General features: G+C 37.8%; 1 long non-coding RNA gene across 1 annotated transcript in view; it reads left to right on the top strand.

Moving 5' to 3' along the window:
• Positions 1-211: 211 nt before the first annotated feature.
• Positions 212-18,766, top strand: part of LOC132767134 (uncharacterized) — a 130,925-nt gene continuing 112,370 nt past the window's right edge. The window contains exons 1-2 of the long non-coding RNA XR_009630602.2: positions 212-315; positions 3,828-3,962. This is a non-coding gene — a long non-coding RNA (uncharacterized lncRNA). The remainder of the gene's footprint in view (positions 316-3,827; positions 3,963-18,766) is intronic.

Genomic DNA, 18,766 nt, shown 5'->3' with positions numbered 1-18,766 from the left:
CTTCTAATAATTTGCTATACTCAACGTTGCTATTTCTAAACTATGAATTTCAGGATATGTTGCTATTCTTTCTTTCTGTATATGTGTGTGTGTGTTTCTTTTCCTGCTGTACACAGTATTTGTGGGCTATGGCAACCAATCCCCTTGGGCTTTCTTTTGCCTTAATTTGCATAAACACAGGCATCATATGAATATTCAGTGAGTGGCTTTGCATTAAGTAAGTGCCCTTAATCAGCTTTTCAGTTCAGTTTTATTGGTTGCACCACAGTCAGTTATTTCATCCAGAAAATCTGAGGGCCCTACAAAGCTAAGCAGGTAAGAATTGTAATTCTTTTTATGCATTTAATGAAAGAGTATTATCATTTGATTATATAGGTTCGGGGGAATGCTTAAAGATTGGTGGTTGTGCTTTTGGTTTTGTTTTTCATATGCATGGTTTTGGGTTTCTTTTCCTCCCCTTCTTCCCATTATTAACCCATGGTGGTCAGGTGGGCATACGCTTCTGAAATTTGCATAAACATCAACTCTCAATGAATAATTCATTAGGGTTATTTTAAACACTAGCTAGCTAGGCTTCTACTTTGGATGGCTCTATAACATCGCAGTTTGATTGGCTGTATAGTGTTTTCATCACCAGCAGAATTCCTATAACATAAAAGCCACTTAAAAAAAAAAGAGCAGCTGGGTTGAATGTAGTGTATTAGGACGAGTCTGCTCATGTATTCTCTGGGTTTTTTTCTTCTTTCCCAAAGCAAATTGTACAATGGTTTCTGTCCAGCTATTAGTATATCTCAGTTTGTGTTGTGGGTAAGTTTGTTTTTGAGGGGTGTGTGGGGAAGAAAAAATTAAAAATGCCATTTTGGAAGAGATTTCCAATGGTACCTTGTCCTATTTCATTGATTGCCATGGCCATTGCCATCGTATTTGCTTTTAACTTGCATAAACATGAGCCACATGCAAATGAGATGCCATTGAACTCCTACTGCTAAACGCTGTGCTCTTATCTTCGGTACTGTACACTGTTACTTTACCGCTGGCGTTTCCAGTGAGTACCAGTATGATGGAGGGCAGCGTAATTACTCCAAAAATAGGATTTCTGAATGACATTGATAGGCAGGAATGGATCATTTTAATGAAATGACAAAACACTGGAACATTAGAGGACAACACCTTTGTGAGGAATCCATGACACTTCTTGTTTTTCTCATCTAGTACACTGAGGTCAAGAGTACATAATTTTATTTATATGTGTGTATATGTGTGTGTGTATGTATACATCGGAATGAAACCATTTCCAGTGCAGAATCCCCTATTCCAAGTTGTTTGTATACATAGCTCTGCTTGAGAATTTTAACAAAAACAAGATTACTGATTATAACAATTCCAATTGAAAACAGGACTTAATAAATAATAAAAAGAAGCAACTGTTTGGAATATTCTGGATCCATTTGGGTAAAAGTCATTATATTGACAGCTAGTTTAATCCAAAGTGGATTTGATATTTATGTGATTATTTAACAATGCTTTGTGCATGTTAATGTACCAGAGTAATGTAATACAAAACATGCAGATATGTATAGATGTAGCATAACCTTTTATCTAGGAATCTTACTTAATCCAAATACAGAAAGACCTTTCAAAGTCTGGTAACAATTATACTCGGGATTCTAAGGGGGAAAAAATCCCAAGAGATAAAAAAAAACAATTTGATTGGTATTATTATTATTATTATTATTATTATTATTATTATTATTATTATTATTTCATTTAGCCAGGGTAACCTTCTTCCTTAATAACACTTTGGTTATTATAGTAAAATCAATGATATTTTCAATTAACGCTGATTAGAGTTCTTCCATAACATAGATATTTGGGGGAAAAAATAACTACCTCTTTGCCAGGTTATTCTTACCCAGCCCCCTCCAGCTTCTCAGAGCATTAAACATTAAGAAAGGATAAAATGGAGGGATGTTTAAAGGAGAACAATGGAAATATCTGCTATGGTCAAAGAAGATGACCATAGGAGAAATGCAGAAAAATTAGAAATATTTTAATTAAATTTCTTTTGCCAAGTTCATAAAATTAGAACTTGTAGGATTTAATAAGCCACTGTGCATTTAATCCTTGGCCATTAGATGTTTAGTGCTGTAATAAATGCCAAGACATTTTAAATGCTTTAAAAAGAAATTGTAGCAATAGTAATTCAGACAAATAGATACACACATACTGGCCATTTGGAGAAAAGATAAAATAAACTACAAAAACACTCCTAGCATAATAAAAAATGTACGCAGGTTGTAATTTTTGGATTAAATGTCTGATTACTATTCAGATCTTATTAACAGAAAGAAAAAAATCACTAATTTTATGACTGTCCACATATAAGTTTCTGTCATATTTTCCCAAAGGAGTTGATGGATTTATTAAAATATGACTAGCAAAGTACATCCAGAGGAAATAAAATTAAAAGTATAACATTTTAATCCTTTTCTAAGGCTTCCTGTGCTTCTTAATCAAGCTGAATTGCTCAAACTCACTGTGGTTTCTGACCTTACACATGGCCTAACCTAAGACAGGGACAGTCAGCAAATAATTGTGAAGGATATTGGGTGTATATAACGCGAAACACAGCATTGATATAGGTGTCATTGCAGGTAAAGAGAAACAGGTGAAAATTTTAGGACTGGAATTTATGATTTATTGGAAATAAAAGAGAACATTTTGTCTCTCTTGTTTAAATGTATGTGTAATCAATACTCAAAACTACAAGATCCTGACCATGAACATATGCATCAGGTTTAAAAGATTATCTATTAAAATGTTATAAGAAATGCACAATAGGAGCGTTTCCTGTGAAATGTCAACTTCAGTCACAAGTAAAGATAAGAATGTGTTCAAATGCTGGCTTTATAAATCAATAAAACATTTCACAATAATCTCCAATACCCGGCAACCAATTAAATTTTACTGATCAAGAGCACAGTTTGTTTTAACGCCTCCTTTACACTGCTCTTGGGTTTCAGTTTATCGGTAACCATAGTATTTTTGATATTTCTTCTTTGGAAACTATGATCAACCACCATGATAGAGAGCTTTACTGAAATACCTTTACCCACAGTGTTCTCTGGTGTGAAAGGATGGTGGTCTGTTTTGAGTTTTATTGTGCAGAGCTATTTATATAGAAAAATGTCTATGAGAACTACTTGCCTATTTTTAGGGAAACAAACGAATGATAGTGGCAAGGCTTTTTGTGTATTAGAAATAGTCAATTGTATGGCCATCCGCAATGAGACATTAACTCATTCACTTGACCACAGTAAGTGGTCAAGTGAATTTTAAAAATCGCCTTCTCTCATCCTAAGAGGTTGTCCTTGTTTTGCATTGCATGCAGTGGCTTGCAATATGAACTGTTCCTTTCTAATTCAAGGTTGCTTCCCAAAGCACAACTAAAGCTTGCCATGAAAATATTCTTGCAGGTTATCTTTCCTTGACAGCCACAGAGACACTTACTAAGCTGCTCCTAGGTCCTTGGCCTTATCCATAGTGCCAGGGTGTGTGCATGTATGTAAATGTATCCTTGTATAATTTCCAATGACTTAAAAGATGGAATCCTAAAAAGGCATACAAAGGACTTAAGTTACCAGGAAGATCAGTGCTAGAACATGTTCCTTGAATATAGATGTTCTTCATTCACCAGTATCACCAATAGGAACAAATTCTCCCTGGTAACCTGGAGAGACACTGCTAGTTAAGAAATGGGGGAGGACTAGAGAAAAGCGAGGTGGAGAAGATAAAGGGTTTTTTCCTCTCATTTGTTTTCACCCAAGGTATGCATCCCCAGAAATTACTTCAGTAAAGATTTGTCATGGAAAAACCCAATAGATGCCACAGCCAGAGGTCTCGCTTTGCCTGCGACTACATAAGGCCTCAAGAGAGACTGAAGTGGAGATTTTAAAACTAAGGTATTTCTGGCCAATGTGAGAAATCTCTACGGGGCCAGGGCTATTGGGGAGAAATTATTCTATGCATATATTTAGGCTTAATTTAGCTTTTCAAAATTTAAAACTTTTTTGGTTGGAAATTTTAGGAAGCTAGTGCACATCTTTTGTGTTACTTTTTTTTTTTTTGGCCTTTTCCGGTTGATGGTTTTAAGCTCTTGCATTTTACACTTGAAGGATTTTTCCCCCTCATACTATAGTTATAGGGGAAAGGGGTAAATCAGAGATATAAAATTATTTTCTTGTTGTTATGTGATGTACTTATGAAAAGCCCCAAGATACACCTATCATTGGGTTTTCTTGGCAAAATTTGTTCAAAGGCAGGTCACTCTTGCCTACCTCTGACTTGCCCAGTATCCCACTCAAATAGTTAAAGTATTACAGAAAGCTGACTCTCATAAATATAATTATCAAAAAGTATTCATAAATCTTTCCATCTTTTTATTTGTAATGGAATAAATGCCAACCTTCAGCCTTTGTTTCTGCTAGTGAAACAGGATGTGCTTAAAATAAACTCTAAATCAGTCATACTTCACATTGCTGAAATTATGAGGATGGTTTTGATTATGATGATTCGTCAGAACTAGTTTAGTCTTCCTAAACTTTTAAAAAACAGTACTAGTTTGGTTATAGGTTTAGTCAGCAGAATCCTATTGAAATCACCACCTGAAATAATGATATAATAGCCAACAGTTTAATATCAGACTAAACTAGATCCGAAGCCAAAAAGCACTACTTTGAGCCATTAAAATCAGGATAAATGTGAACCCCAGTAATGTCAATGGGTCTACTCTTAGTATAACTGAATCTGGAATAAATCCAATGTCATAACATTAACAACAAGATGGTAAAACAACTTTTTAGTAGAATCATGTTTTTATAATGCAGATAATTATTTGACCTTTTTTGCTGAATTCTATTCTAGAATATCTGTACGTAGCCCTACCAAAATTTGAGCATATGAGAATCATCTTACCAGATCTACCTCTCATCTTCACCCCATAATCTACTATACATATGATCTGATTGAAGTGTTTTGCATACCCATGCATTTGATAAGATTAATATTTCTAGGTAACATCGGAAAATGAGGCTTGAAATTTTCAGCATGAATATTTTGTTCATTTCAGATTTTACTTAGATCTATCAATCTCTAGACTTTACTGGTTCTTCCTAAATTTTACATTTCAGTTTTTTGAAGAAAAAACAACAACAAAACAAACTAGCATATGGCAATGTGTGATGTGCCCATGGAGGGTTGCTAAAACAGCTGATGAGTGGGCAGACTATAAGTAACAAGAATAAACTATTCCATTAAAATTGAATTGAACTGCATTATATGAACCTACACTGATCATATAATGCAGTTTCAAAACTGTATGATTTGGCAGTGTTGATGTATCCATGGTTTGCATGAACTCTCACATTTATAATCAATATTTTTTTAAAAAAAAAATTAATCCCACAAGTTCATGCTTGTTATGGATGATTATTTGGTGTGAAGAGTCTAAACATAACTCTGTTTTAATATGAATTGAAAATATTGTTTGTTTTCAGTTGTATGATGGTTTAGAAGTTATTAAAATGCAACAATCATGTAGGTAACATAATACATATAGAATGTGATAAAGATAAGATGTGTATCTATATTATGGGTTCTATAAGAAATCTTGAGAATGCTCTAACTTTGAATTCATGCAGTATATCAAGTCAGTTGGCCTACAGCTCTACCTCTAGATTCATTTGGCTTTAAACATTGGTTCAGCAATTCTCATTGCCTCTATCAGCCTCTCAGGGCGCATCCACACAGCACCTAATGCCCTCCCGTGTTTTTACGTGGAGCGCCCAAATGACGCCTCAGGTAAAAGCGAATTAATTTGGGACAAAGCAGGAAAATCCTGCTTTGTCCTAAATTAATTTGACATATGACAATACCCGGGTCTTTCAGAAGACCTGAGTCTTTCCAGCTGTTGGTGCTTTGTGGATTGGGCCCGGGGATCGCGTTTCACGACTTCTGGTCCCAATCTACACAGCTGTATCAAGATTTTTGGGCTACTGGATCCTGAAAAGCCCAAGACAGCCCCCACTCCTCCCAACCTCCCCTTTAAAACCCTTTAAAAGTAAAAAAAAATATTACTTACCTGGCAGGCATTACTCTGCTGCCAGTCCTTTCCTGGTGCATAGACATGATGTGCCAGGAGAAGGGGTGAGGAGTAATTTTCCTCCTTCCCCCTTCTCTTGCCGCATCATTTCTATGCACCAGGAGAGGACCAACAGCAGGGTAATGCCACACAGGCAAGTAATTTTTACTTTTAAAGGGTTTTCTGTGGGGGAGGGTGTTGGTGTGTGTGGTACCTGTACACCCCTCCCCCCAGGAAAGTGTGGTTTTGGTTTTTTTTACCAGTGTGGAGACAGAAATCCGACCTGACCCAGATTTTTTAAACCCAGGTCGGACCAGACTTTTCTCCTGTCTGGAACTGCCCTCAGTTTCATCACTGGCATATCCCTAGAGATGCTTGTAGAACTAACACTGATTTTCTCTTATGAGAACAGGTTTTTTTCATAGCACTTCTAGTGACCCAGAGCAAGTTAACTCACTACTACAAACAAACCATCATGGTCCTTGAAGTACAACACTGTCATGCAGTATGTAAAATTTGGGAGAATGTTATTCTTTTATTCCTCACTTAGAAAAAAGTGATTACTGACATGCAGGAAGCATTTTGAAACCATTAGCACACCATTTTATTCTACCATAATGCATTTGTAGTCATCTAATTTTCTACAAAAAAAATCTCTATTTTCTTCTGACAGCATCAAAAATCTGAGTACTTTTGAAGACATTTTCCTGCAAACTGCTGATAATCAGGATTGGAATTGAAAATGCTGACAGATTATTAACAATAGAAAAATAGCTATAATACAGTGGGGGCATTTTACCATAATGAATGAATTGTTAGCATATCTAGAGTTTCATAGCTGATCAGACTCATATAATTTCAGTTTCTCTAAATACTAACAATTCAAATTATTATTAGAGCTTTTCTTCTCACAAAGAGAGCAGGTCTTATTAAGCATGTTTCAGCTCTGTATTGGCACAATTCTGTAAGAACAAAAGATAAGCAGCACTGCTCCATCTTACAGATTGTTTCATATACAAAATAAAGGTTGCCTTCTGCTAAAGGAAAAGTGGAAATGCTTTTTAAACTTTGAACTACATTGCCTTTATTGCCCATTTAAGTTTTTTCAAGGGCTATACAAAATAGGACATATAGATTCTGTATTGGATCTTAAAATAAAATAGATTCCATTTTTCCAACTGTTATTTTCCATGAGACAGTTTTCATTATTATTTAAAAAAAGAAATAATTTTGAAATACAAACTATCTGCTAATATCTCATATAACATATTCAGTTTTGTAGCATATTTTTCAATCATTTTTTCTTAAACATCTTCCTGAGAACCCCCAGTCTTATTTTATAAACTTGAGGCTGGAGGATAATGACGTGGCTGTGTCAGAATTCTGTTGCCATGCTTGAATCCTGACTTCTCACATTCCTGTCCTTGAACAATTCTTATTCTGATGTATCCTAATGGGTAGAATGGTATTTTATGAGCATGAATAGCTGTTTGAGTTATAAGGCATTTTAAGATCTCATAACTGACTTCCATAAGTTGTGGTGCTTTGAGGATATCTAGTTCTTACTTGTTTTACAGTAAATGTAACTTGCTCATGGTATCTCCCAATTCTACAAGATCTAGCATATGGTGTGGGGAAAAACAGATAGAATGCTATCATTTTGATAAACTCTGAGGAATCTGATGAAAAAGGCTGAGATGAAAACAAAGCTAGAAGGAATAGAAGGCTAGGGATTTTTTTTTAAATTGAAAACAGTGTGAAAATATTAAGTAAATTCAGAATGACTTCTCTTTTTAGTTTTATCCCTCCTTGGGAATCTTGGGATAGCTGCATTTCGAGGGGAGAGAAAACTGAAAACCAAACAAAAACCAAAGTGACCTATTATTCTTTTCTTACATAAGGTTTAGAAAATATTTTTATCTCTTGTTGGCAATAGGGTTCTATAGAGCATTATAGTATATGGACCAGTGACAGAATCAGATCTTTTGAACTACTAGTTCCCTAAACTAATGTCTCCCAGAGAGTGAGAGATTTTGAGTTGTTAACTGTAGGTTTTGATAATTAATAGGCTTGGTTAAGCATTAGACGTTTATGAACAGTAATTATAGTTGGGGAAGTTATGTTATATAGTAAGATGTAGAATCATTGTTAGGAAAGTTGGAAGTTAAATGAAAATTAATTTCTTCCTGCTCTTTGCTGTTCTTTTTTCTTTTCCTCTTATTATGTTTTCCTTATTTATCTTTCTTTTGTTTATATATTATTACTTTTTCATTGCTTTTACTGCATTGAAAATTATCTAATACAAATATTACTTTGAGTTTTCAGTCATTAGTTATAGGCTTCAGAAATGCTGGTAGTAGATATCTGGGCAATTAGGAAAATAGACTCCTGATTGGAACAAGAAGGAGCAACTATAGACCATATCAGATGGCCATTTGCAAAGCAGGGGAAATCATGGGACAGTGGAGGGAATTGTCAGACTGTGTTCCCTATTGTTGGTGTCCGTTGTACCTCTCTGTCCTCCACTTCTTCAGCTCCTCTGGCTTTTTTCTAGGAGGAGCCAGATGTTTATCTGGCTCCTCTGGGCTCAGCTTCAGTAATGCTGCCTGCATGGAGCCACACAGAGTCCCACCAGAAGTAGCCTTGTGTTATGTGATGGGCCCCAAAGGACTCTGTGCCAGGAGCAGAGAGAAGTGAGGAGAAGACACTTCTCTCCTTGCATATGATGAGGTCCTTTGTCAGGGACCATTTTTCACTAAAAGATTTACAAATTAAAATTAAAATGCAACCCAAAAGTTTATTTCCAGCTGGCACTTTGGGTTTTCCAGACAGTTTGGGGCATTTGAAGTTTGTTGCGGTGATTTACGATCCGTCGTGATACCCAGGGCATTCCAGTGGATATTAGTTCTCCAAAACTTTAAAATTATTTTAGATGATCTAGAAGTCTTAGGTCTTCCAGGGAGGATTCAGGAGCCTTTAATGAATTTTTGACCTACTTAATTTAATAGATTATACTGTATAAAATTAAGTATTGTTGTCCACGAATCCTTACCTTTGTGAAGGAATCATATTTGGGAGATGGAGCACAAGATGAAGGAAGTTTTAGGTTCAGTTGGATAAAAGGATTAGCAACCGATGTGAAAAACCCTTTTCTTATACCCCAGAAAATAATATGACAGCTTGAGATGGGCAAATACTCCAGTTTCCTATGCTTATATATAATGGGTAGTGGTCACCAGGCATAGCTACAGAGGTCATTTAAAAAAGTGGCGTCCCTAAATAGCTCAGCACTAATGTTTGATTTAGGAAAATGGTTTGCAACACAGCCACACATAACTTCCAGTGATCGATAGAATATACTAATATATTGGACATGAAATGGGTTTTTTTGTTTATCATAAAAATGTCAATGAAGGAGTAATTCACTTCAAAACTTAAGATTTCCTTCTTTTACTTCCCTTCCTTCCTCATATGTGTTGGCTAGAACTGGTAATATTCACATACTCCCAACATAGTATGTATTTGTATTTCCCTACTGAGATCATTGTAAGTGTGTGCTGGATTGCAACTTATATGTTATCTGGTCACAGCAGAAGAACACAATATGAAAATGCTTATCTGTTTCTTCTGGGATATTGGAAATAGCACGGCTAATCTGCTAAGATATCTGTAAGGTCAGTTGTACAATGCCATGTCCTTTTTGTGTTATTGCCTCAGCTGATCACACAAACGCTCCTATTGTTTACAGCCAAATGTTAAAAGGATTTGCAGAACAGGTCCGCATCCTATGTATCTCCTTAGTAAAACAGTGCAGTTGGTGGGGGGAAATGAATATCTCGAAACCTCCACATGGTGGGATAGAGCCAGGTTACAAATCAAGTAAACAAATAACACCTTTTCATCATAAAATTGAATGTAAACAGCAAGTTAAAATGGGTGTTTCCCACATTTTATGCCATGTACATATTAAAGACAAAATAGATACAATAAGTTGATGCAACAACACCATTCCTCCTCCTCCTCCCTCTCACACACAAATGTCCATTCCTTCTCCTCAAGAAATATTTCAAATGAGAAGGCTAAAATCTTCAAATACAAAGAAAGTAAAGCAGTGCTACCTTAATATAATATGTGTGTGGCATATAATAGGATATGTTAGAGTTTTTCATAAATGTCATTATTTCTGGGATTTGTGCATAAAATTACCCTACAATGCTTTCCAAATGTATCCTGATGCTCTTTACATGATTACAGATGTATATGACATGATGGGGCATGAAATGAATAAATATGGAGTCATTTAATTCGCATAATTAGCTATTCTCTTTGCAGCTGTTTAGATCTGTCTAATTTGTCGGCAGAGGTTTTTTCTGGGCCCTTCCCCCACCTCAAGGAATTAGGGGAAAATGTCAATAAACAAGACCATCTCTCTCTCTCAGTGTATCCATGTGTGCCCATGTACATTATATGCACTTCAATAATTTTTTAAAAGATTGCGTTCTTGATATATACAAAAATCTAGGAAAACTAAGATACTAGAGTGTTGTTCTTCTGGTTTCTACCAGATGCTTCCATTTTGCTGTGCATTATACAACCAAACTAGTAGTGCTTTCTGTAGAACCAACTCTTGGAAAGTGAATTTCTTAAAAAGCAATTAATTACAAGTTCCAATACTACAAAATCTGTTAGATAATGGAGTTACAGTTTTAAAAGTAACCTGCTTTCTAATAAATTGAAAGCAATTAGATAAGTTTTAAAAAACGAAACTAAATGCTACAAACCCCTGGCCTGCAACACAAAACACACTGCCCTTCTGTATGAAAAACAAAAGTGTGTGAGCCAGCAACAAATGGGCAGTATGTGCCAGCACTTGAAGTATATGTTAGCTCCTTTCTACTTTTTATGGATCATATTGCTTCAAAATAACTAAAATATGACTGTTATGCTGCAAAAGAAGTAAAATTATATCACATTTATGTTACCCAGTGAATTTAAGGAATTTTGCAAATAATGTGTTATGTATGAAAAGTTACTTCCCAACTTTTACCATTTAACTAAATAGAACAATTAGTCATAAAATAAGTCCTGTGGATTTCATTTTGGGTACTCTCAATGCATAAATAAGTCTGGATGGAGAACATTATGTTTTAAACCATTTTTGAAAATGGAACAATAGCTAAAGACAAAACATTGGTAAGTGAATCAGTAGACTATAGCCCATTTCCCACTAAGCCTCTGTAAATGTTTTATTGTAAACCAGGAATGGATTTTTGTGGTACCCCAGTGTTGTTGGAGTGCAATTCTTTTATCATTATCTAGACAAGCTATGGATAATAGGCTTATGCAAGGATCCGGTTTGGTTTCTTCCCTTCGGTCAATCTGGCTTGCTCAGCTTGCTCGGTTGGCTGTAAGGGCTCAGCCACTATGTTCTTTCATTTGGAACGGGCCACGTGGCAGCAGGCCATGGCTCCTCCTTCCCTATTTGGCACCATGTGACTTGCATAGAGGCTGCCTCATGCTGCTCACATGAGGTTTCCATGTGAGCCATGCTTCTTGGGCCAATCACAATAGAAGAATGCCATGATGTGTCTTATGGAAGCTGTGTTGGTGAGCAAAAATGCACCAGCCTAATGGCTAATGAGATATGCAGTTCTTGGTCCATCTCAGTCAAAAAGGTCACCTCCCTTTTTGACACAGAGACCTTCACATAACATAAAGGGACTTCCAGCCAGGTTCTGTGCAGCACCCCCCGCCACCGCCTTCCCGTGTTGCCTTGCCTTCAATAGGGGGAAGCCTGGTGACAACACTTCCCCCCATGGGATGAAGAAAGAGGTAATGTGAGTGTTGCAGGGCACGGAGCAGAGAGTTCTTCATACACCCTGCCGGGAACTGATGCAGGGTGAATCTATGGGCCTTTGTGATAAGGTCGTTAATCCTAAATGCCTTTGGTTAATTATTACTCTTTTAGATATCTCAATAGCTTCTTGGTTCTACATAGCTTTCCCCCATCTTAACCCTTATTCCCCATTCGCTTTATCTTTCACAGGTTTATTTATTTATTTGCTTTACTTCTATACCGCCTTTCTCAGCCGAAATGGCGACTCAAGGCGGTTTACACAGTAAAGATCATCACAACAATATCAAAAAGACAATTAAAAGCACATTATACAAATTACACCAGAACAAACAATCATTATTATAGGCCTCAGCAAACAAATCAGAATCAGAATCCGTAATCATAATCCTTTTACCAAATCCTATGTTCAGTTGTACCATCTTCGTGTATAGATATAGATATAGATATAGGTTAGATATCTTAGGGAAGCTCATTGGGTTGTGATCATGTTCACTTCATTACAGTTCTTTTGCGATTCGTTTCATGTGCTACAAAACTTAATTTTAAGACACAGTGCTAAACTTTATTAAGTTTTCTTGCTTGTGGACTATGTCAATGATGACTACTTGTGAAGGCAAGGAATCCCACAATGTGGCATAGCACAGTGTAATATATAAACTATGCATGTAGTTCATACATTAAATCACCACAAGAAATTGATTGGGACACAGATAAGGTAACACATATACCAGTTTTCTCTTTCTTCTATGATTGAAGACATATCCATGGCAATGAGATTATGTTAAATCTCATTCAAGGAAGTGGGAAGTCTCCCCACAGGCAGAAGCAAATTCAATGAAGAAGGAAATCTCCCTATAGGCTGAAGTAAATGCAGAAGAGTTGTGAAATAAAATTCTGTCTGTCTTAATGGTTGAGAGACTGTAAAAGTATCTTACAGAATTTGTAAGAATCCACAGCTATTAAAATCTGTGACTGATCTATAGGGAAGTGGGTTCTCTACCTGTGTGAAGATCCTAAACTGAATTGCAGGCTGAGGTTGTCATATATTTTCATCATATGAAAAAATATTAGTCAGGTGTAGTGAAACATGTGTGTGTGTGTGTGTGTGTGTGTGTTTGTAGAGGTAGAGGGAGAATGAGACTGAAAGAGAGAACCTGTAAATGGACATCATATTTCCCCCTCTATGTAGAAAAAAGTATGTAAAATTAGGTTTCTATATACACAGTATGTCTATAGGTAAGACAGAACCTGTGCTAAAATAATAATCACAAATTACTAGCAAAACTTGTTTTAGAAAAGTTATACATTTTCTGATTCACATGTTTAAGTGGCTCAAAGGGTCACTCAAAAATCTAAACCTTAACTATTTTAGATATGCTGTTAAGTACTGCAATGATGCTATAAGTTGATGACCACATGGGTAATCCCAGTAATAGTCCCATTCATACTTACTGTGCTATATTTTCAAGATTTCTATATTGTTATCCCTGGAAAGTTCCAGTAGTTTTTGACTGAAAGCAACTGTGTGAAATGATTTTGAGGAGACATGTTCATAAACTGAAAGCAATGGAAGTTGTTTAGGTTTGCTAACTTTCCCATAAGCTTTTGGAAGCAATATCATCCTATGCCAGGGGACGTAATTGCAACCTTGTGTGTGGATAAATTCTAAAACACACATGCACACACTCCTATTGAAATGGGCTGGCAGCCTTGAACAATGTCAGGTTTGAAATAGGATGCCATACCTTTCTTGTGAATTATCTGAATATCATCAGAAATGTAGACATTCAGAGGGAGAGGAGCATATCGGAAAATTGACAGCTATGCGGATGAGTTGAAAGCTGAAGCAGGAGATATTAAAAAATACCAGAGAGGGAGAGTGAAGCACAGAAATGCAAAGAACCCACGATTAAGGGTGTTGTCAATAGAGTCTGACAGTAGGCAAGAGTGGGGAGCTAGAGCCCCCCCCCCCCCATACAGATGCTGGAAGGATAAACACTCATCTCTAGCAATTGTCTCATTGGTTTGACTTATCTTACTTACCTTGGTTCCTGAAGTCAGTGAAGCTGGGTGATAAGAGAATAAAAGGAAACTAATTCTGCCAGAACATTGGGAAGCCATGATGAGGTCTATAAATGATGGCCATATATTTTTGAAGTCTCTTGAGTTATAGTGTATTCCCTTGGTCAGGAAGATCTTAGCAAGAGAATGATCCTTGCTTTAAGAAGAATTTGAGGCAAAGGAGAATGCTTAATGTTCTCATTTTGAAAACAAAAACAAAGAACTCTCCTCTAAACTGTTCCAGTTATCACCTCAAAAAAATCATAAAGAAAAATCTGTTTAAGTAATGGTTCAGCCTAGGATGCTAATTAGTCCCTGTCTCTTAAGTGTGGAATCCTGCCTCTGGCAGCGGGCAAGTTACACTGGTTGCCTCCAGGCATGCACAGCGACACCTTTCATAATCCATCTCGCCAATTGAGCAATGACAAGGAGTACCGTTCTCTCTAACCCCTGCAGGTAATCAGCTTCTTGCCTAATGCATTTGGTCTAAACTCCCTTGTATCATTCTCTTCACCCACATAAGAGCAAATGTTAAAAGCTTATAAAATTATATCCACTTCTTTGAAAGGCCTGTCGAATTATTTCTCCAGTGACCTCTTGCAAGCCTGACTGTAACAAATCGCAAATCCCACAGTTTGACTTTGCTGCATTGGATAGGGTAGATTTCCTCTCCTTTTCCTTCCTTCCTTCCTTCCTTCCTTCCTTCCTTCCTTTCTTTCTTTCTTTCTTTCTTTCTTTCTTTTTTCTTCCTTTCTTTGTATTCCCCTTTTATCATACTTTCCTATTTAATATAAAGAAAATAAAAGGAGGTTTGAAACAGGGCCATATATTTCTTGCTCTGGTTTCTACCCATGCGAGCGATGGTCTTTCTTTCTAGTCAGTAAGCCATCTTTCATTAAAAGCATAATCAGATTCATAATTAATCTTTTTTAAAAAATTTTCTCCATGAGCCCCTGAAATTGTGCTTAGGGTCAATCTTCTTTAGGCCAAATCTTACGAGACATATGTTAAAAATACCTCCCACATCAGGATAAGTTCAGTTACAGAAAGCGGTATGCAGTCTCTTTGCCAATGGATCATTTTAATACACCAAGGGTTTTGCCTTTCATTTCTTCTCTTTTACAAAGCTTCTCCTTTACAAAAGAGAGAGCTCTGTAATTTAGAATCAGTTCTGTACAAGGTATACATTGCATTCCATTTTTTTCTTTATGTGATATTCCTTTATTGACATCGCTATCCTACATTGACATCTAATAAAATTTAAACTCAAATAAAATCTTTAACTCCATGGGCCCTTCATTTTTGTGGTTTTTTTAAAAAACCCTGTCTTTATGAGGTTTTTTCCCTTCGTCAAATGGCATCTTCATGATTATGGAGAAAAGTGTTACTGTGGCCTTTGCCGACTTATATAATCTTTAGTAGCAGAAAAGACATATTGCCCTACATGTGAAAAGCTAGGAGGTGAACAATGTACTGCAGCTTCGTTTTAACATGGAGGGAATTTAGGATGTGAGATGTGCAGAATGCAGCTGCAAAACCCCAAACGAGAGCCACTTGTTGGGATAATGTCACTCCATTTTTATATCAGCTGCATTATATGAGCTGCTGGTCCATTTCCAGAAGTTGAACTCTACTCACCATTGATGTCAAATGATTGATCTTGCCAAAAACCAACAGGCAACCATCATAAGTGCCTATGCACCAACACTAGATGCTGATGAAGACATCAAGGAGAAATTCTACTGTCAGCTGGACACCGTCCTATCGGGGATACCTAAGGAGGACAAAATCATCCTCCTGGGGGACTTCAATGCAAGAGTCGGGCGAGACTTCGACCTGTGGCCAGGGACCATCAGAAAAGACGGGGTTGGAAACAGCAACTCAAACGGCATCCTGCTTCTCACCAAATATGCGGAACACAACCTTGTCATCACCAACATGCTCTTCCGCTAGAAAAACAAGTTCAAGACATCATGGAAGCACCCCCGGTCAAAGCATTGGCACCTCTTAGACTATATAATCACACATGCCAAAGACCGCCGTGAGGTGCTCCTCACAAGAGCCATGACAGGTGCTGATGACTGCTGGACTGACCACAGGCTAATCCGATCAACGATGGCTCTCAAGATTGCCCCCAAGCGCAGGCTCCAAGGAAGAAAGACAAGGCGCAAAATGAACACCCAAGCCCTTCAGGAGCCCTCTAGATGAGCCCATCTCCAAACAGCACTCAAGAACCATCTACCCACAAAACACCCCGAAAATGTTGAGGAACATTGGAACAAACTGAAGACCTCCATCATCACAGCCTGCGAAGAAACAATTGGGTATCAAACCAAGAAACATCAAGATTGGTTTGACGAAAATGACACCGAGATCCAACAGCTAATTGACAAGAAAAGGAAAGCCTTCCAAACATGGCAGAGAGACATCAACTGTGCTGCTAAGAAAAAGATCTACGCCAGTGCAAAAGCCGAAGTCCAAAGAAGGACAAGAGAACTCAAGAACATCTGGTGGACAAAGAAGGCTGAAGAAATCCAACACCTGGCATATACCCATGATGCTCAGGGATTCTTCAAAGCCACAAAGGTCATCTATGGACCAAGAAACCATGGCATACAGCCTCTACGCTCATCAGATGGAACCAAACTCCTGAAGGACCAAAACTCAATTGCACTACGTTGGAAAGAACACTACCAAAGCCTCCTGAACCGCAGCTCCAATGTGGCCGAAGAGGTCCTCTCACAAATCCCGCAACAACAAACCAGGGATGAGCTTGCAGCACTGCCTAGTCTGGAAGAAGTCAGCAATGCCATCAGCCAACAGAAGAATAACAAAGCCAGCGGACCTGATGGGATGCCTGCTGAAATCTTTAAAAAGGGAGGACTTAAGCTGACACAACAACTCCACCAGCTCATAGAAAAAGTGTGGGTGACTGAGAAAATCCCAGCAGACTTCAAGGATGCCACCATCATCACCCTCTTCAAAAAAGGGGAAAGAACAGACTGCGTAAACTATCGAGGTATCTCCCTTCTAACCTCCACTGGGAAAATCCTCGCAAGAATCCTTGCAAACCGCCTTCTGCCCCTCTCAGAAGACACCCTCCCAGAATCCCAAAATGGCTTCCGCCCCTCCAGAGGAACCGTAGACATGATCTTCACTGCACAACAGCTCCAAGAAAAATGCAGAGAACAAAATCAACCTCTGTACATGGCATTCATCGACCTTGCAAAGGCATTCGACACAGTGAATCACAGTGCTCTCTGGACCATCCTCCACAAAATCGGGTGCCCAAACAAATTTGTGAACATCCTGCAGCTCCTCCATGATGACATGATGGCAACAGTTTTGGACAGCAGTGGCTCCCAAAGTGACCCATTTAAGGTGGAATCGGGTGTTTGAACATCCTGTTTTACTGTTGTCTTTTTTATATATGCCTCCTGCACTCTTTCATGTGCCTGTTGTCTCACAGGATTAATTCCTTCTCTCTCTGCTTTCTTTTTATCCATTTGTATCTAGTTTCTATCATTCCTCCTTCTGATTGTCTTTCTGTTCTAATCTTCTTGATGCTATAGCTCCCTCGCTTGTAAGTTCCTCTGTCATAAGGCAGCACACTGTGGTCTTCCTTTTCTTGTCTTCTCCTTCCTGGTTTTTTTTTTTTTTGCTGACCCCTGTTCTTGTTTGCTATTCACTACTGTTTGTCATGAATGACTAACTCAGCCAAGAAGACCAGAGGTGGTTGCAAGGCAGGACAATAACAAAACCAACAAAAATGACCTCCCTCGTTACCTTGAAAATTACCTCAAAACCCCACTAGGTTCATATGGAGGAAAGGAACTCTATGTTCTGACTTAAATTATTTCTTTTTCCTCCCTAAATACTAATGCATGGGATTGAGTCTCATGGGAGGGAAAATTGTATTCACTATAGTCTGAAAACAGATTACTTGAAGGATTGTTTCACCTTTGTGGATCTCCTTGTTCTTTAAGCTGCATTGAGGGATGCTTTTTGAGCCTATCATTGAATATCTGAATGGATGCAAGTCATCTGACCTACAAGAAGCACTGCTTGAATATCAAGCAAAAAGTGGGCACTAGAAACAACATAATACAAGGCTGACTGGCACAACCTGAGGATCACAACCAGATTCACTAAAGACATCTGCCCTTGCACTTTGCTACTCTGCTGTTGAGTATGCATGCCCAGTGTGGAACACATCACATCACATCACACTAAAACAGTGGATATGGCTCTTCATGAGATATGCCGCATTATCACAGGGTGTCTGCACCCTACACCACTGGATAAATTACACTGTTTAACCAGTATTTCACCACCTGACATCCGTTGGGAAGTATCAACCAATAGTGAAAGGACATCTACAGCCCATCCCCTGTTCAGATATCACCCAGCGTACCAATGACTTAAATTAATAAATAGTTTGCTAAGGTCTACAGACACACTCTCAGGAAGTGAGAGTCCAAAAGTGGCAGGCTAAAACCCAGAACCTCAATCAATGGCTGATACCAAATGAAAGACTCCCTCCTGGGCACACAGAAAACTGGGTGACTTGGAAGGTGCTGAATAGACTGCACTCTGGCACCACAAGATACAGAGGCAACCTTAAGAAATGGGGCCACAAAGTGGAGTCCATGACATGCAAGTATGGAGAAGAGCAAACCACAGACCACCTATTACAATGCAACCTGAGC

The sequence above is a fragment of the Anolis sagrei genome, chromosome 2 (genome assembly GCF_037176765.1).
Source record: "Anolis sagrei isolate rAnoSag1 chromosome 2, rAnoSag1.mat, whole genome shotgun sequence".
NCBI classification, from domain to species: Eukaryota; Metazoa; Chordata; class Lepidosauria; order Squamata; family Dactyloidae; genus Anolis; species Anolis sagrei.
The sequence above is the reverse complement of the archived record's forward strand: the minus strand, read 5'-3'. Positions and strand labels throughout refer to the sequence as shown.